At 34.9% G+C, this 19,539-nt stretch overlaps 1 long non-coding RNA gene across 1 annotated transcript; it reads right to left on the bottom strand.

The window, feature by feature from the left end:
• Positions 1-4,204: 4,204 nt before the first annotated feature.
• LOC145691540 (uncharacterized) lies at positions 4,205-17,473 on the bottom strand. Its single transcript, XR_014132405.1, has 4 exons — positions 17,374-17,473; positions 12,611-12,712; positions 7,643-7,800; positions 4,205-5,255 (listed from the first exon to the last, which is right to left on the bottom strand). It is a non-coding gene; the product is annotated as an uncharacterized LOC145691540 (long non-coding RNA).
• Between the last annotated feature and the right edge of the window lie 2,066 nt (positions 17,474-19,539).

The raw sequence follows: 19,539 nt of genomic DNA, 5'->3' as shown, positions 1-19,539 counted from the left end.
TATAACTCTTGAACTATACATGGTAATCCTTAATTCAAAATATTAGCAGATTTATAACTCTTGAACTATACATGGTAATCCTAAATTCAAAATATTAGCAGATTTATAACTCTTGAACTATACATGGTAATCCTAAATTCAAAATATTACCAGATATTAGACATTAAGGAGTAGCAGAATTACCAAACATTTCAGAATGTCAAGTAGGCTGTAGGGGCTAGTAGCTTTCGAAGACATGGGGCTATTATGAGACAGTTTCCGGGGCTATGAGAAATCCGCTATCACCATTGAAATGCACTGCTCTTCTGTTTATGTACTAATTTTTGTTCTTATTATTATAAAGGATCAAAAGTGTATCATTATTCAGATAACTAGCACCATAATGTAAACAACTAATTTATATGGCGTATAATATCTATCCTATTCTTCGAAGCTTTTGTGTGTATCACCTTATCTAATTTTCATTTTAAAAGTAAGAAACCTGACAGAAACAAAGAAAACACTCTGAAATAATTCTTACTGAAGCAGAAAGTAATTAAAAAAACATTGCATGCTATTGCTTCATTTTCTGGACTGTGATAGTACTGATTTTGAATAAATGCTGTAATATATATATATATATATATATATATATATATATATATATATATATATATATATATATATATATATATATATATATATATATATATATAAATAGATAGATAGATATAGATATATGTCGGGTGTTTCAAAACAACATCGACAACATTTGGAGGTGATTCCTCACACCAAGATAAGACCAAAAGTATAGACAAAACCTGAGTGCACAAATGCTTCCTTTCAGAGTTATAGGCTGCCGAAAATATGACAAACTGAACTTTAAAGGTCCTTAGCTCCAATACTATGGGACCTACCTTAGTCGGGTCAAGACTTCACTTAGGAACTAATATGTGCTCTATCCAAAAATACTTGTTTCAGAATCTTGCAATACTTGTGCAACAATTTTTATAGAGGTGTTTGGCTAAGGGTATATAATTTGAAGTATTCCCCAACTACCTCTATAAAAATTGTTATGGAAGTACCGCAGGATTTTGAAACATGGATATATATGGATGGCACATATTAGTTTCTAAGTGAACTCTTGACCCGACTACGGTAGATCCCATAGTATTGGAGCTATGGACCTTTAAAGTTTATTTTTTCATATATATGGAAAAATAGGGATGCGCACGAGACAAGATTTGTGGCTGTCTCGTCTCGAAAATCTGCTGTAAAAGTGATGTCTCGACTCGAAAAATATATATTTTTTCTATTGGAAGAGCCGTGTCTCGACTCGAATTTTGTCAGGAAAATCCTGTCTCGACTTGTCTCGTGAGCATCCCTATGGAAAAGTCCATCACAGAGTCACCAAACTTGGTTTTTCTGACAGAGGATGCCTATGAGTGTTTTACAATAAGCATTACATATTCACATGACCATCTGCATAGGCCTGAGTAAAAATCATGTCCCGTAATAGTTCCACCACTGTCTCATAGCTCTAATAGCCCGCAAGTGACCCTGTTATTTTTCATTAAAAAATGTTGCAAACAAACTGAAGAATGTTGAATTTGGGAAGTTGTGTCTAAGTCCTTGTGGGGGGGAGGAGGCGGAATGGTGGGCCTGATTGTAACTAAACTAGAAACAAACTATGGAATTGCGAAGGGTTTAACTCCCTTCCCCTCACTGGTCTAGCGGCTAGCGCACATGTCTTTATTGCACATAATACTTAGTTAGGTTCCCAGTGAGAAAGCATTAAAATTTGTACGCATTACGAATGTTCGGATTCTACCTTAAACTGTAGGCTCATTGGCTCAGTGGTAGAGCGTTCACCTCTGGTGCATGGGGTCCCTTATTCGATACCAGCTCGCGCCAAGTGAATTTTGAGGTGGACAAACATCGTGTGCGTGGTTTCCTCGTAGTTTTCCCGTTTCTTCCCACTTTCTTTATTCCACAATTTCAGTCATTTCTCATCATCGCCGTCTCCTTTAGTCTAGCGGACATAATCGTGGGACGTAAAACTCAAAAGATTTCATTTCACTTCATTTCGTATAGGCTCATATTTCTTATAGTCTCGGTGTTGAAAAGAGACGCTAAGATTCAAACAAAGAAAAGTTTTAAGACAACTGTCTGACGCATTTCCAACTGTGATGCACTTCATGAGCCTCTTCACCCTCTTTGTTGGTTTTCTCAATCGGAGATCGCTATTTCTTTGTTTCATGCAACTCACCACTTGTCCTCACGACAATGAGCGAGTGTCTTGATTGCCAACACAACATCATATTTTCTTTCTCTGTAACTGTCATTCACAGATGCCTATTGCAGATCGACTCTTAGCGAACTCGGTCTAGAGAATCATTCTGGCTGTCTATTGCGCAAAAACAGAATCCAAAAAATTCGTTTTCGCTCAAGAGTTACCGTGTGGGAGAAATAATGGATGAACACAGGGTCGGCTCTACCATGTGTGCACGGGTTGGCAAGTTTCAAGAGGCGACAAAATCTGTTATAACTATATTATTTATAATAAATATTTCTTCTTGGAAACAGACTTTATGATTGTGGTAGTTAAATTTAGCAAACTGACCTTCTATTTGAATACTACATTCATAAATCATGTTTAGGTCGCATTACTTTAAGGTCACGTGAACAATGCTAAAGCAAATGGTCAAACAAATCGCAGCATGAATTGCTTGATTGTTGTCAAACACAAAAACTCAATTTTCGAACAGTAGCGAACATCTGTTCCATTTAGTTAGTTATCACAGTTTTGATATGAAAACTAGTCTTGTATGTGTCATAAACAAGTTCCTTATCATTGAAGGTGGAAACAAGTCTTAAAAAAAAAAAAAAAAAACTAAGAGATGTAGAAGAGGAATCAAGAAATGAAGATAAAGGAGCTAGTTGCATTGGAATTGCAAACTGATATATTGACCTTGAAGCTTAATATTGAATTCTATATAAAGTATTACAATATTTCATTTGTAGGTGTATTTGCTTTATCTTTCACTAACATGATACATTATTTATGGAAAGAAAAACACATAACAAGATTGTATTTGTAGTGTTTAGGACTTTCTGAGTGGGAGTGCACTTTTCTCTCTCCTTCACTGTTCATCATGGAGCAGAATACTGAAAATCATAGATTTAAAAATTTATTATTTCTGGAGAAGTGGCGGGCGGGAAATGAAGCCATTTCACTTGTTGGCAAATTGCCTAAGGCCGGCCCTGGATGAACATACAAACATTAGAATCTTGTAAAGATACTTACGTTATTGTATTAGGGGAACAACACGTACTAGTCAAGACCCTCTGCTTCAAAAAGTTGTCGTGTAATATCTCCCTGTGTGTAAAACTATCTTTTAAGATTTAATGCCAGGGAAATAGTAGATCAGCAAGAATAATAACAAGAAATAAGCACTTTGTATCTGCTCTTATGTAACACTCAATATTATCCATTTTCTTAAAGTAAAAAGTGTGTCACAGTCAACTAAACACTGGCATGACAGTCCTTATAGGCCTATCTTCAACGCTATATGTTAACGGTTGGCTGAAGTACTTCCCTTCTAGCAACGATCACATAATCAGAGTGCTGCGTATCCCTGTTTCTAAGGGTAAAGGCATACCGAAGAGTCCCCGCGATCGAGATGGAGGTTCAAGTCGCGGGCGCTATCTCCTTGTCTATGTCTAGATGGATGAAGGGCGCACATAGCCAAGAGGTCGCAACCTCGCTGTAAGTTCTCAGTTTGAAGAGAAATATTACTGTGACGCGTATGAAATTATTCCGTCAGTGCATAACAATAACTGCGAAACCACATTTTGAAATTGAAAGAACCAAACAGTGTATAAATAGGGATGGACGCGTGACGAGATATGAGAAATGCCATAGTCTCGTCTCTTCTTTCGCAAAAATATTTGAGTCTCCATCTCTTGTCCATCTCTATCAATAAATCAAAGACTTTGACCTCTTTTTCAATTTTCTGTGAAGAAATGCCTCTTTCAGCACTCAGCGAAATTATTCCCCAGTAAACTTTATATATATATATATATATATATATATATATATATATATATATATATATATATATATATACTGTCTTTACTGGTATTTCTTTATCTTATGTCAGTAACGAATTTAGAAGAAATATATTTATATATATATATTAATATCGGAATTTCGGGGGGGGGGCGGTGTGGAGTTTTTAAGCATAGCTATAATTAACAGTAGTTTGTTTTTTCTTTAGAAATTCCATAATTTATGGACTTCAGCCGGAAATCCCCCTCTCCGTAACCACCACTGTCTTATATAATAATCAGCTACAGTATAATTCTCAAATAAATATGAATAACTTATCTGGCATTCCTATTTCATTTGTTATTTTCTTCCATTCTCTATTTAAAACGTGCCTATTATGATGTTGTCTGTGTTTCTTATCCCATATTACTGAAACACGCCTCACTAGTTCTATTAATATGTGTTTTATAATCAAATTTAATAGTGCTGCAAGACCTCTTGAGCATAGATACACACAATCCTATGCAGACGAAATTCTAAACAAATGACGACTTTATTTCGTGCAGCGCTTCAGAGAGAGCCAATGAGAACACGGGCCACAGGGATGCTTTCGCTGAACATCGATGTCAAAACAAACCACTAATTCACCCTCGCAGTCGACCTCTAGGTCTCGATGTAGCGTACATCTTCAGCATGTGCTTGCCCATTTAAATCCATGTGTTTGTGCCAGTATCGAGGTAGCGACCGCGACTTAAACTTCGATCGCGAGGTCTCTTCGGTATGTTTTTACCCTAACAGGAGTATCAGAAATTTTCTACACTTAGTGGCCGTAATGGTTTTTATTCATGTGAATTCCCAGTTTGCCTCACGACACTGGGCGGACTCTGAAAATAGGATAGCACCGGCCGAGAATCGAACCCCGGACCACTCTCATATGAGTCCAACGCTGTAACCACTAAACTACGGTGTCATTCTGTCGCCTGTGTTTAACAATTATCCATAATTTTTGGTTACTTGTAAAACAAATGTTGAATACGTAATTTTCACCGTTTATGCATATTAATATATCGCTGGAATATAAAATTATTCTGTATGCAACCAAAGTTCCAGTTTGCACATAACTTGAATTTACTGGTATTTCTGTCTTCCTGCACGTGTTCCGTTACTTTTTGTTCACTGGCATTTGCAGTAGAACTACAAAATAGGCAAAAATTGTGCCTATAGCCTGGAAAGAGAAAATAGTAGGAGAGAATTAGTAACTTGTTATATACTGTATAGGCTTTACACCTTATCTATAATATTCAACGATATTGTAACTTAACCAAAGAGGAATTAAATGTATGATCTGTATTCAGAGTATAAATTGAGAATAATCAAAATCATTTGCAAAACCATTTAAGCTTTACGTTTCCTCAGGTATAACGATAATCTTTCAACAAGCAGTAATCACTGACGAAATTTGAAACAAATAGGATACCCCTACATAAAACATAATAACGATATATGCTATTCCCATATATTTCATGGGCCTAATCGGTTTGCAAAATTCCCCTACGTCACTGATCACTTTCTGGTTAATGATTACGATAATCAAAAACATCCCCAATAATTGTTAAACTACTCCAAGATGATAGGCTCTCAATTCTTCTGCAAAACAATTTAACTTGGAAAATTCATTTTCACGTCTCCCATCTCAACATCTGACGTTTTACTTTCCTATGACAACAGGAGAATAGGAACTACGGGGAAAAAATATAATTCGTTTTTGAATGAGACCACGGTTGCTTAGACCCCTAGTGGTAGAGCGTTCAGCTCTGGTGCATGTGGTCCCTGTTTCGATCCCACTTCGCGCCAAGTAGACTTTGTGGTAGACAAACACCGTGTGCGTAGTTTTCCTTGGGGTTCTCCCATTTCCTTCCATGGATCACCGTCTCCTTTATCCTAGTCGGCGTAACCATGGAACGTAGAAGTGAAAGATCTCATTTCATTTTTTGTTAATTCATGCATTTGCATGTTTCATGTACTTACAAGGCAGAAAAAGTAATGTTTCGATGTCTGCCTGTCTGTTCGTTTGTGACATGTTGGTACAGTACACCTATATAGAATACGTACCGTTCAATTTATTTAGACGAAATTTTAAGGACAAGGTTGTCATAAATAATCCGGAAAATAGGATTCAAAATTTCTTCCAACCCCTAAAGTAAGAGTAGTTTACTTGAGACTGAAATAAAAGAAAAGAAGTTTTCTTTTTTCCTAGGTTGCTCCAACGGTTTTCCTTGAACTTCGTAAATCAGTAAGTGTCCTATAAGACGGTATCAATAATCTGTCTTGGAAAATTACTTAGGTACATAAAGACTAGTTTTCTTTTGGAGTGTCGTTTTTCGGGGATTATTTTGAAAAGCGACTTGGATAATTATATTAATATTTCATGTTTCATTTATAATCCTAGAATAGGGGATAAGTCATTTCTCCTCACTCTAAAAGCGGTATAGTTGGAACATATATATATATATATATATATATATATATATATATATATATATATATATATATATATATATATATATATATATATATATATATGATTAAATGCAAAACTACTGAATTGATTGTATGGCGCCGGAAGTACTTATAGTTAGGAGGACAATATAAATAATATTGTTAAAAATATCGTATGAACAAAAAGTATTGCTGTGTCAGTCATTTTTATGATATTAACAATAATCTATGTCAATTATGGTACTTGTAACTATAAAACTGAAACATAGGGTTATCTGGAATTACCAGATAAATTGCTTCTCAAAACTTTCGCAAGATTTGTTATGGCTCTCCTCCCAACCATACAAGATGCGTTATTCATTGTAGCTTTGGAAAATTGAAGATTACTAATAAAACTCCAACTGACCAAAGCAGAATATATAATGTTAAATTATATATACTGCTTTGGTCAGTTGGAGTTTTATTAGTAAATCAGATATGTTGCTGTAACCATGATCGAAACGCCAAGGTAATTAAGGTAAAGTGTGCATATGTTACTATGACTATACTTTATGGATATTACAAATAACTGCTTTGTTGTTCAGTTCAGTTTCAGTTATCTCTCTTAACGGGAGATTTATAAAAAGGAAGTTCCGGCCTTGCAACCATCTTTTCTGTGCTGTGATTATTATAAACATTGTTGTCAGTAATATTATATCTTGAAAGTTCAAGCCCAAGTTTAATATATTTAAATCAATATTTCAATACTTACCTCAATGTGTTGTGATGTGAGTGTTGAGTAAGGTGTATCACCAATTAAAAAATGTTGGGAATCACTAATTCAATGTGCTACATTCATTAGGAATTGAAATATTTCTGTGCATAACAGTATATTGTTGTTTAATATCGAAACTAACTATTTTATGTAAATGTTAATGGTAACTATCCTAAAAGGAAATTGGCATTAAACAGTAATTAAGACTGCACACAAGATGATTATTAATCCTATGTATGAGACGTACTTAGAATTTGTTGTGGTCATTCTAGCGCATGTACTCTTACCGGGAACATTCATTGTTTCTTATATGTAAAATTTAAAAACTGTGCATTACAAATAAGCTGTGTATTTCTCACCCCTGCGAAGAAGTCCATGGTTAAAGGGAAAAATCCTCCAGCTGTGAAGAGAATGGGCATTTGACACCTTTGAGATATAATTTGCAGAGCACTGGAATTTCATCTGAAGCCACATAGATCCAAGGAGTGTTGTACAACGCCTTAGCAAGATCCATGCTCTAGAAAAGATTTAGAATTCATTATTAAATCCATGATTCCTCAACTTTTACTCACAAATGAAAGGAAACACAGGCGAAAAATATTTCAATATATTTAATGACAATTAAAGCAGTTACAAAAGCAGAGATGCCCATACTCGCCAGTCACAAGCTCGCGGCTTTGGTAACAGTTCATCCTCAATAACTGAGCATCGGTTTGAGCAAACGTGAGTTTACGTATGGGTATTAAGCACGAGTTTCATTGAGGTTGACATTCTCTAGTTGCACTAAGGCTAGAGTGAGTTAAACTATAGCAAACCCCATTGAATTTAACCACCTGAATTTCGAACATGTTAGCGTGCTCTAGTTGCATGAAGGCTACAGTAAGTTAAAGTAGTAACAAACCTCATTGAGTTTAACCACGTGAGTTTCATTGAGGTTGAAATTATCTAGTTTCATTAAGACTAGAGCGAATTAAGGTGGTAGCAAATCCTATTGAGTTTATTCACATGAGTTTCATTGCGGTTGTCCATAGCGAATTCAGTTAAGGCTACCCGCTAGTTCATGTGAGTTTAAGTTTGAAAAACACAAGAATGATTGACAGGGCTTGAAAAATCCATTCGCCTGCTCGCCAGTGGCGAATATAAACAGTGTGACTGCAGAATGGTTGGGCAAGTAGATTTTTTTGTCTAGCTAGTACATGCAAGTAAGATTTTTCAAGCCCTGATTATTGATGTTGGTGACCTTGAGTAAAGTTCATGTTGGTAAAGGTGAAGTTTACATATTTAATGAAACAACTGACAACTTTTTTTTTTTAAAAAAAATATTGAATTTCTCAACAAGTACATCAGGAACTGCTGTGTACAAAAAAGATGATTGTAGATTGTTTTTAAAATTTAATATCCCACGAATGTACATCTAGCCTAAGGGAGACGGTTGTGATGAAATGACTAATAATGATAGAATAAAGGAAGTGAGGGAAATGGAGAAAAACAAGAAACCCCACGCACACAGTGTTTGGCTACAGCAAAATTCACTTGGTGTGGACTCGGATCGAACTAGGAATCTCACGCTCCAAAAGTGAACACTCTACTATTAATAAAGTATATTTAACTTAAGGCGGCAGACTACTAAATATTTTTCAAAAGCTAACAATTTTTCTTTTGCCCGTTTTTCGTAAGTGAAAAGAGATAATGAAATGTAACTTACCATAATGATAGATAATGTTATTCTACTCTCGAAAATACGAATCGGAAAGTTTTGCCATCCATAAACTACAGTGTGACCGGAATTTGAATTACCCAAAAATCTAGGTTAAGGCAGCAACTACAAAAATGAACTCAACAGTAATTGATGATTTATCATTACTTTGTTCCTTGTTAACTACTTTTTAAATAATATTTGTATTTATTTAAAAATGAGTTAACAAGGAACATGATAAGTCATCAATTACTGTTGAGTTCATTTTTGTAGTTGCTGCCTTAACCTAGATTTTTGGGTAATTCAAATTCCGGTCACACTGTAGTTTATTAATGGCAAAACTTTCCGATTTGTATTTTCGAGAGTAGAATAACATTATCTATTATTATGGTAAGTTACATTTCATTATCTCTTTTCACTTACGAAAAACGGGAAAAATAAAAATTGTTAGCTTTTGAAAAATATTTAGTATTCTACTCCCTTAACAAATGTAAAGAATGTAGTTTACGCACCTTGATATCCGATCAACTAACGCCCATCATCAGTTGATCCCTGGCTTCTATTCCAGGTTCGAACTCAACCAATCACAATCGAGTATACAGATTACGAGGTCTACGTCATTTTCATTACCAGCTGACACCAGATCATTCAATATAATTTCCCAATGCATATCATATCTCAGTTTAAGACCAGAAAGATAAAGAGGAAAGGGCAAAGGGAAAATAGTCATAAGTTCATATAGAAATAGACGGGGCCACCTACTTTTAACAAAATCCATAACAATATTATTAGAGCTTGTTACGTACCTTGTTGGGTGAAAACATTTATATGCCAGACTTGGTATTACTTCAGAACTTGTGAGTGATCATATAATACATTCTTTTAGAGTTGAAATAATGTAATGGGTAAGGACAAACTCTTGATGACATAATTTTACACTATTTTCTGTGAGCTGTTGTTGCATCAAATGTGGTTCTGAGCCTATGTAAATGAAATGTCCCGTCCATCACAATTTTGATGTTCTACATGATCATAAAACCTCGATCATGAAGAATAAATAAAGAAGCCAACTGAGGTGAAACTCTTAATCTCTCTGGAAAGTTTCCAAATTTACTTTTATATAAAGTTCTGTTTAGCAAATAAATTTCCGTATACAGGGTGTCCGAGAAGTCCTTCCCTGATTACAGAAATTGATAACTCAGGCTAGAAATAAGATAGAAATATGAAACTGGTGTTGAATTGTTTACAAACTATAAAAGTTTTGGTCACATCAGTACACTTCCACATGAGCACCCTTGGTAGCACGTAGCACATCTAGGCGATATTCAATTTCCAGCCACGCATTAGCCAACATCACTGGAGGGATCGATGCAACGACTGTGGTTATTCGTTGCTGCAGGGTTTCAAGATCTGGTACACGTGTTCGGTAGACCTCATCCTTGACATAACCCCATAAAAGGAAGTCTAATGGGGTTATGTCAGGAGAGCATGGAGGCCAAGCTGTTGGTCCATCACGACCAATTCATCGCCCAGGAAATGTCCTATCGAGATAGGCACGGACGTCCAAACCCCAATGAGGTGGTGCACCGTCTTGCTGGAAAACGACATCGGGGCGATACTGAAGCAACTGAGGAACAGCATACAGCTGCAACATATCCAGGTACACTGCAGATGTGATGGTATCCTCAGCGAAGAAGAATGGCCCGATAATTCGATCGTGCAACAACGCGCACCAAACATTCACCTTTGGACTGCCTCTGGTGAACTCCCTGACCTCCCTGGGGGGTTCTGGACCCCAAATGCGTACACTATGGCGATTCACTACTCCACTGACATAGAATGTCGCTTCGTCGGAAAAGGCAATTCGTCTGAGATAACCATTATCGTCCTCAATACGTGATAGCATTTCTACCGCAAAGTCATATCGACGTGTACCGTCGTCGGGCAACAAGGCCTGAACGAGTTGCACTTTGTAAGCACGAAACAATAAACGTTTGTGTAAAATGTCATGGATAGAGCTTTTTGGCATCTATAATTCACGTGTGGCCCTGCGCACCGATTTCTTAGGACTTCTCAGAAAAGACTGCCGCACAGCCTCCACCGTGTCTGCTGAGGTTCTTGGTCGACCAGACCTCGGAAGGTCAGCAACCGACCCTGTGTTCTTGAACTTCTCATACCAGGCTTTAATGCTCTTGACATCAGGTAGAGTCCTCCCAAATGTTGTCTGGAACTGTCTCTGCACCGTGGTTGGTGATCGTGTCTCATGGTACCACAGGACACACTGTGCCTTCTCCTGGTTGGTTGGCATGGCTTCTTGGGCTTCTTACTTACGTACTACAAACATAAAACAAAAAAAATGAGACTTGGTAAAACAGAACAAACCTAACACAGACCAAAACTTGTATAGTTTGTAAACAATTCAACACCAGTTTCATACTTCTATTTTATTTCTAGCCTGAGTTATCAATTTCTGTAGTCAGGGAAGGACTTCTCGGACACCCTGTACATCCTTTAATACTCTTGTTTCCAGTTATGATTATTAATAGCTATTAATAAGCCGCCTTATGCGCTCTATCCCAAGCTTTTTAAAGGTAAGATTAAAATATCATAAAATATACACTTTCAACATGTTTTTATCTTGGTATTGTAGATTGGTGGTGCAAGGGAAATTAGTTCTTATTATAATGAATGAACATAATCAAAAATCCAGAAAATAACAATCTACATGTATAAAAATGAAAGTGGCTATGTTTGTAACTTAATAACTCTTGAATAACCCGACCGATTTGATCAAATTTTCAACATAGATGAAGTTCGGATATACGATGTTTTTTATCATTTCACTTTGAGAGTGCAACTTATTCGGGAAGATATAAAAATGATCGCAAATGACCTACATTAGTGTCCAATCTATAGTTTTCTGAGTTATTGAGATGAACAGTAACACTTCCGATGCCCTTTAAATCCAAATTCATCCCCGCAACTTGGGGCAGGGGAGATGTATAAAAATGATCGAAAATGACCGATATTAGTGCCGAATCCATAGTTTTAGGAATTGCTGAGACGAATAATAACACTTCCGATGTTATTTAAATTCGAATTCAGCCCTGCAATTTGGGGGAGGGGTATATACATGTAAATGATCGAAAATGACCGATATTCGTGCGGAACGCATAGTTTTCGGAGTCGCTAAGGCAAACAGTGACATTTCCGATACAGTTTGAATCCAAATTCAGGCGTTTATGTGCAAAATGAAACGTATTCTTCCCTTGCAAAAACGGGTATTTTGCTGGTAATAATATAAATAAACAGATTACCATTTGTTACTTAAAAGTTGTGCATTTTCAACAACGTTTCTGCAGCTAACGCTTCTCATGCTGATAACACATTATTAATCTATATTCATTATTCAAAAATGTGCGATACCTTTTCATTATGTGCGTAATGATATCTTGATAATTAAATTCTGTTTCACGAATGTTAACATAGATGCTAACATGTGCTCATGTTATCTCAAGAAGTTTTGACGAGAAATGACCTATTAAAGTTTTAGATATTTTTACAACGATCATGTCCTGCAAAACTACCCTATATAAACACTTGGATTTTAATACTGTAATAGCTACTCTACCTTTTCCTTGATTTGATTCCCGTAAGCACAGTAGAGGTAGGTCTCCGCCAGTAGTACAAGTAAATATAAGACAATACTCGTAGCTCCAATAACATTGTTTACCTAAAAAGAACAAAATTGGTACATGTGTTAATGTTTTGCAGAACACATAAAACAGTATCATATTTCAAATAGCATTCTCATACTATACTAGAAAAAATATCCACTGTAGAAGGTACGTGTAACCATCAGATTTTAGATTAATAGTATAAGAAGGGACTAAATAAGTTACTCTGGGTCAATTCATATGAAATTATCCAATAACTTTTTTAAACAAAAGAAACACTGACCAAAACTCAAACCCACTATATTTTAAACTATAATATGTAACTTTTTTTTATTGTTGTTGCTTGATCACTTTAATTTTACAATTTTGTAGAAAAAAAAAAAACTATTGCTATATTACTTACATACTATTACTATAACGACTGAAGGTATTTGGGAATAAAATCTTGAGACGAGTATTTGAACCCAAGAGGAACAGGAATGGGGAATAGCGGAAACTTCGTAATCAGGAACTGTATAATCTGTAGCGTTTACAAAACATTGTTATAATCATCAAGTCTAGCAGACTCAGATGAATGGGTCATATAGTCAGAATAGAAGAAAGTAGGAACGCTTTCAAAGTTTTAACTGGACATCCAATCGAGAAACGACCATTAGGAAGACCTGGGCGCAGATAGGATGACAATACCAAGATGAATCTAGTAGAAATAGAAATACAAAGTAGAAACTGAATCCAGTTGGCTAAAGACAGAAGTCAATGGGAGTTTTGGTGAACATGGCATTGAATCTACGGGTTCCATAGGCCATAGAGTTAGGTAAATAGTTAACTATTGCTATTGTTACGGACTATAATTTTGTAATTATTTTATATACCCCTAGGCCCCGCTTTATTTTTTTTAAATTTATTAAAAATAAACTTTATTATTACTATTTTTGCTTTATATATGCATTTCTTATAGCAACAACAATTTAAATGTTCTTTTATTTTTTTTTTTTACATTTTTAATTAACTTTTAAGAAATTAGTAGTTTAAGAAGAGAGGAAATAGAGAAATAAAAGTTGAATAACTAATACATGTATGTTTTATTTTAACCTGGAAATTATGTAAACACTTTGTTTTTTTAAAAACGCAAAGGTATTGAATAACTAGTTAAAACATCAAACAATAATAACTTAAGGTTATGTTGCACAAACAGTGCATACGTAGTGATTTGCAACAAACAAAGATATGAAGTTGATATAAATTAACAGATGCTACAATGTAGGAAATTTTAGTATAATAATATTAAAGATATTTAGCTATAAATGATGTAATGCTTTTAACTAAGAGTAATACTATTTTTAAAATATTTGATTTTTTCTTTTTCCTGAAACAATTGTTTATTTTAATTGTTAAAGTAAATAAGTTTTTAATAAGCAATTGCGTATAACTCTTTCTACTATTTTTTTTTTTACATTAACACGTAAAGAAGAGACTTATTATGAATTCTGAAAAACTCCAGAATAATACACCACCACATGCGTTAACAATAACGAAGTTGGGCATGATAAAATAACCAAATTTGTTAAACATTAGGTGAGTTTAGTGCAATTAACAATGTAGTGTTTATTAGTGTTAACACCTTTCCCGAAGCCTAACATTACTTTTTTTTATGTAAATATGTTTTTGTTTTAAGTAATCTTTGGTTGGCAGGCAGCCTCAAAAACAAATATAATATGGCAAAGTATTAGTGAAAAACTGTTAACAAAATTTATTATTTTTTTAAATGCTAAAATAACTTAAATTTTATAATAAAGGTTATAACCAGCTTGATTAAAAATGGTTGCAATTAATATTTGTTGTTATAATTTCTAATTTAAATTTGTACTTTATTTTGTAATTACTTAAACATTAAAATTTGAAACAGCTAAAACGTTATAATTTGTTAAAGCCATTTAAAGTATTGTTTTAGCACTCCACTGTTACATATATATTTAAAGTGTAGCAAACTACTCTGTTTACTTTTTTCTTTTTTCGTTATTTTTATTTTATTTTAAGAAATTATATATTGTTAAATAAAAAAAATCTTGTGGGTCTTATATCTTCAGAACTACATATCGTCGTGTGAGAACCAGAGAAACGTAACTCCAAAAATGTGGTTTTCGTTTTCTTCATGTTTGGACATAATTTTGAAAGCCCCAGTTGGTGTAAATGGAACGTAACGCCATCTGTTCTCCTTGTCGATCATCTGTTGTAATATAACTCAATTACCATCTTATTAAAAACACACCTTTCTAAGAAAATAATATTTTTGTCCTCTCGCCTGTAAACCTACGAAAATGGAGTTAGGTTCCTGTGGTTCTCATACGACGATATAGTGTAGCGAAACCCAAACTATCTCTTAACTTAGTATGATATGCGTATTCCGTAAAAAAAATACAAAGACCAATTTGTGGCTCCTGATCCAAAAACTAAGATCACAATCTTTTGATCCATTTTTTTCATGATTCCTAAGATTCTTGTTTGTATGATTTCGTTGTTTTGTCCAAGCACACTGAGCACTTTCAGAGCATTTTGCAGTTTTTTTTTAACAAGTTTTATTGAATCGTGTACGGACAACATAACTCAATAATTTTCGTAGGTAAATTCCAATCGAAGAAACCAACAAACCATCCAGTGGTGTCATGTAGATCTTCAGAGGGAAGAGCGGTAATACTCCGCCCTGAGTTTGGTATACGTATGCATGTTAATCAAAATTATAATAATGTAGCTATGGAAAACATGTTCTACTTATAGTGGGAAGTTTTGTTTTGTTTTCTAGGACAAACCTGAAATGAAATTGCTGTAACCAGGAGTAGTGATGGGCAATGGAAATATTCCCGGTGGGAAGGTAAAAATAAAAAATTGGAATATTCCCGGTTTTTTTCCCTGGCATATACATTCCCGGGAAGGAATTTATTTCCATTTCTTTAGATTATCTTCCAAATTATAAGAACCATGTGACTAATTACTTTATTTTCATTTATTATTATTTACTTCTAGGTTTTAAATAATTTGAAGATTAAAAAAATAAAATTCTTTGACAGAACTTTAAATAACTAATAATATGATATTTAAAGTTCCATTTCCATTTGCACTAAAAAGTAGCAAAATACTAATTTACAAATGATGAAAAGGAACCAGTTTGTAAAGCAATGTAGAAATTATGTAGAAATAGAGATGAAGTATGATCAATACACTCCAAACCACCGTTAGTAATATATGTTGGTCTGTCTCCTGGCTCTGATTCAAATCAGACTTCTCTTACATGTGAATTAACGCATTAAATTTCGAGAAATAGGTAGGAAGAAAGTTCATGTGTTAAAATGTTACGTGCTAAATTATAAAACTAGGTAAGTATCTTGCAAATATTGTGAACATAAATATGCGTGCGCAAATGTGTCTTGTGAGGCATGGTGAGACATGTCTTCTGACAGTTACCCAACCTAATTTGTTTATAACATATAAAAATTTAATATGTTTATAATATCAATAATAGAGGTCAAGTTTAGAAAATCCACTTACATATAAATTTAAACTGTTTAGCGGTGTAAAAGTATGTGGATTTACAATAGCATTTTCCCCACATATTTACTTGCATAGAACATATTGTAAGTAAATATACATTTATGCGTATTCTCTAAATATAATAAAATGTTAATAAAATAACATAATGCCGTTCAGAATATAAATTTTGAAGAATCCTCTTTACATAACAGTAATAATATACGGTGATAAGAAACGAGTTTACCATTGAAATCATAATATAGTAATATAATTCAATTTTCTTTGTGTTTGTACATAAATTCACGGAATATTCCCATTTTTCGGAATCTTCCCGGGAATTTTTCCAGGGAATATTCCAGAAAAATATCTTCTCGGGAATTTACCCATCACTAGCCAGGAGAGCACCCACGAGGGGGTCTACCGGGTCCGAACCCTCCTAAAACTTCTTAACTCAACATACATTTGTACAGTCTCTCAATAAAACTATATTTGTTTAACAAAGAAATGATTAATGTTGGGTATTTCATTTACCTTACATTTCATTTGCATTCTTTCTCTTGTAAGAGCTCATTTGTGGCTAAGCGGTTAGCGTACGCGCCTTTGAGTGAGAAACCCGGATTCGATTCCCGTCGGGAGCTCATGTTGTTCGGATTCCACGTTAATCATTATGTCCCGTCTAATATAGCCTCGCTGCTGAAAGGGACGTTAAACTCAAAAATCAACTTAACTCTTTCTCTTATAAAAACAATCTAGTTCTATCACTTTTTTCTTAAAATATAGGTGAAAGTATTTTACAATTACTTATCGTATTTTCGGGCCCAGAATAACACCCGTTCAACACTACATAAACGTAGTAGCTTCTAGTATTGGACGCCTTCAAAGCTTGGACCCTCCCAACAAAAGTTTCACGTTGCGCGCCTGACTGCAACGAACATGAAGTTTTGAAGGTTTCTTTTTAGTTAGACAGTACTACTCCTAGGAAATTAAAACTCATTAATTCTTTCTCTGCCAGTTCCATTCTTTGTAATTTCGGAGAACACATGTACCAACCATGAACTTTTCGATGAAACAGGGCCTTATTTTGAAAAATTAAAATTGGTTTGCGTGTTCTTTATACGAGAACGCGTATTTAGACAGCGAAAGTGATTTCAACTGTACTATTTAAAAGGAAAAATCTTCAAAAGTTTGTTACCTGTGTGGCCATGTAAGCTAGGAGACATATTGTCAAGCCATCGATGAAGAAAACTGCGAACAACAGTACAGATATATTCCTATTTATTTCAGTGGATAATCTGAAATGATAGTGTTAATTATTATTCTTTATTACATGGAAAGATGGTGCATAGCATATACTCTTATTTATACTATGCACGATACAGCAGAATTATCATTTTACGAGGGTAAATCAAAAATTATCCATAATGTAGCTATAAGTATTCTTGCCTTGCTCAAACTGACCTCTGTTCTCGTTTATTTTATTGTTATGCTGTTGAGGTCATGCTATGAAAGTTTGATCCTAATTCCTAGATTTGTCTTTCTTTTGTTGCAGATAAATCTTGGCCGCTCCACTAGAAGTTTGCACCAAAGAGAAACAAAGAGCAGTAATCCGGTTTTTGAGGTCAGAAGGTGTATCAGGGGCCGCAATCCATCAAAAACTTTCGGCACAATATGGGAACACTGTCTTGTCGCAATGGAGTGTTTACGAATGGATTTAAGAATTTTAAAAATGGTCGGACAAATGTTAGGCACGAGGAAGAATCCGGATGACCAACTAAGGCTACAAATTATGAGAATATTAAGCGTGTACGTGACATATTTCTGTTAGATAGACAAGTGACTATTGATGAAGTGGTACATTGTCTGCAAATCAGTCATGGTCAAGGTGACCAGAACTTTTACTTTCAAAAACGGGACGCATATGAATCGGCGACGTTGTAGGGGGGGGGGGGCAGTGACTTCCACGTTGCATTTTGGGACTCAGCAGTTTACAAAATATACAAGTAAGAATAATAACACAGAGTTTCTAACTTAAGTATTACCCAACAATACTTTTAACTACTTGAACACTCTATTTTCATTTGAATATTCAGAAGTTCTAGGCACGGCTGAAGAGCGTAGAATTTGCACTGATCATTTATATTTTCAATAATAATTACGGGACATCTGGGTCATTTTTGCTTAAAAACGGGACATTTAGGCGTCCCGTTTGAGAATCAGAAAAAAACGGGACATGGGTTGAAAATAAGGGACTATCCCGACTAAAACGGGACGTCTGGTCACCTTGGTCATGGTTCCTGATACACCTTCCGACCACAAAAACCGGATCACTGCTCGTTGTTCCAGTGATGCCAGATGCCTAGAGTTGAATTTCTCACATCAATTATGAAAATTTCCCACATCTGCCTGATTTTTCCCACAATATTTCTTTTATCAATTTTATAACTTTCAATTACCGAGTTAACATGGGTTTCTACAAAACCCTCTTCATTACCAGGAAGAAAAATTTACAGACTAAATATTAGCAATTAATACGAGGATGGTTTGCATTAACTAATTAAACCATTGTTCTGCACAAATCGAAATTTAAAACTATCATGTGCTGATAAACCTCATATGGATTTGCAACAAACAGTGGCTTCATTGATTGATGCAAAACATCATAGGCCTTATGCAGAGTCGTTCTGACGCGTGATTAGTGCCATACTAAAGAGTCCGACTAACATATGTTTCCTGCGCTAGTCAGGCTTTTAGTATGATGTTAATCATATGTCAAAACGACTCTGCATAAGGCGGCATATTTCTAATTCAGTATATGAGCCATTAGATTAATGAAATCATAAACAACAACAACAAATCAAAGTTTCACATACTGAAGAAATCTGACAAAAATTAACAATAATATTAACTCACCACAGGGACATCAGAACAGAGGGTGCAGAAGGGCCTTCAGCATCATTAGTCGTACAAATCATCGGAGTTGTGGAGAGAAAGATGAGCGCTGCTGGCCTTGAAGTAAGAGCAATCTATGTTCTTCGCCTGAAAAGCTGATCTCACTACTGCCACTGCATTAAGAGCATCATCTCCAATCCTGTTCCTCTTTTTTGTTTTCACATAATTCACAATGGAGAAAATTCTTTCCGATTCAGCATTTGAGTGGGGCAATGTGAGTACAAGTCTTGCAAGCTTGCCTAAGTTGGGGAACTTAAGTTCATTATTAAAATCTTTCGTTTTTGAAATGAAATCCCACATGATATCCAATTCTATAGCCATTAAATTACTTTTTTCGTTGGCATTAAAGAGGTGTGGCAGAACCCTCCATTCAATAAACAAATCGTTTTCGTCAATACGCTTACTGAAA

The sequence above is a fragment of the Thermobia domestica genome, chromosome 8 (assembly GCF_964235325.1).
Source record: "Thermobia domestica chromosome 8, izTheDome1.hap1.1, whole genome shotgun sequence".
In the NCBI taxonomy this organism is placed as follows: domain Eukaryota; kingdom Metazoa; phylum Arthropoda; class Insecta; order Zygentoma; family Lepismatidae; genus Thermobia; species Thermobia domestica.
Note: the sequence above shows the minus strand (reverse complement) of the source record. Positions and strands in the feature narration are given on the sequence as shown.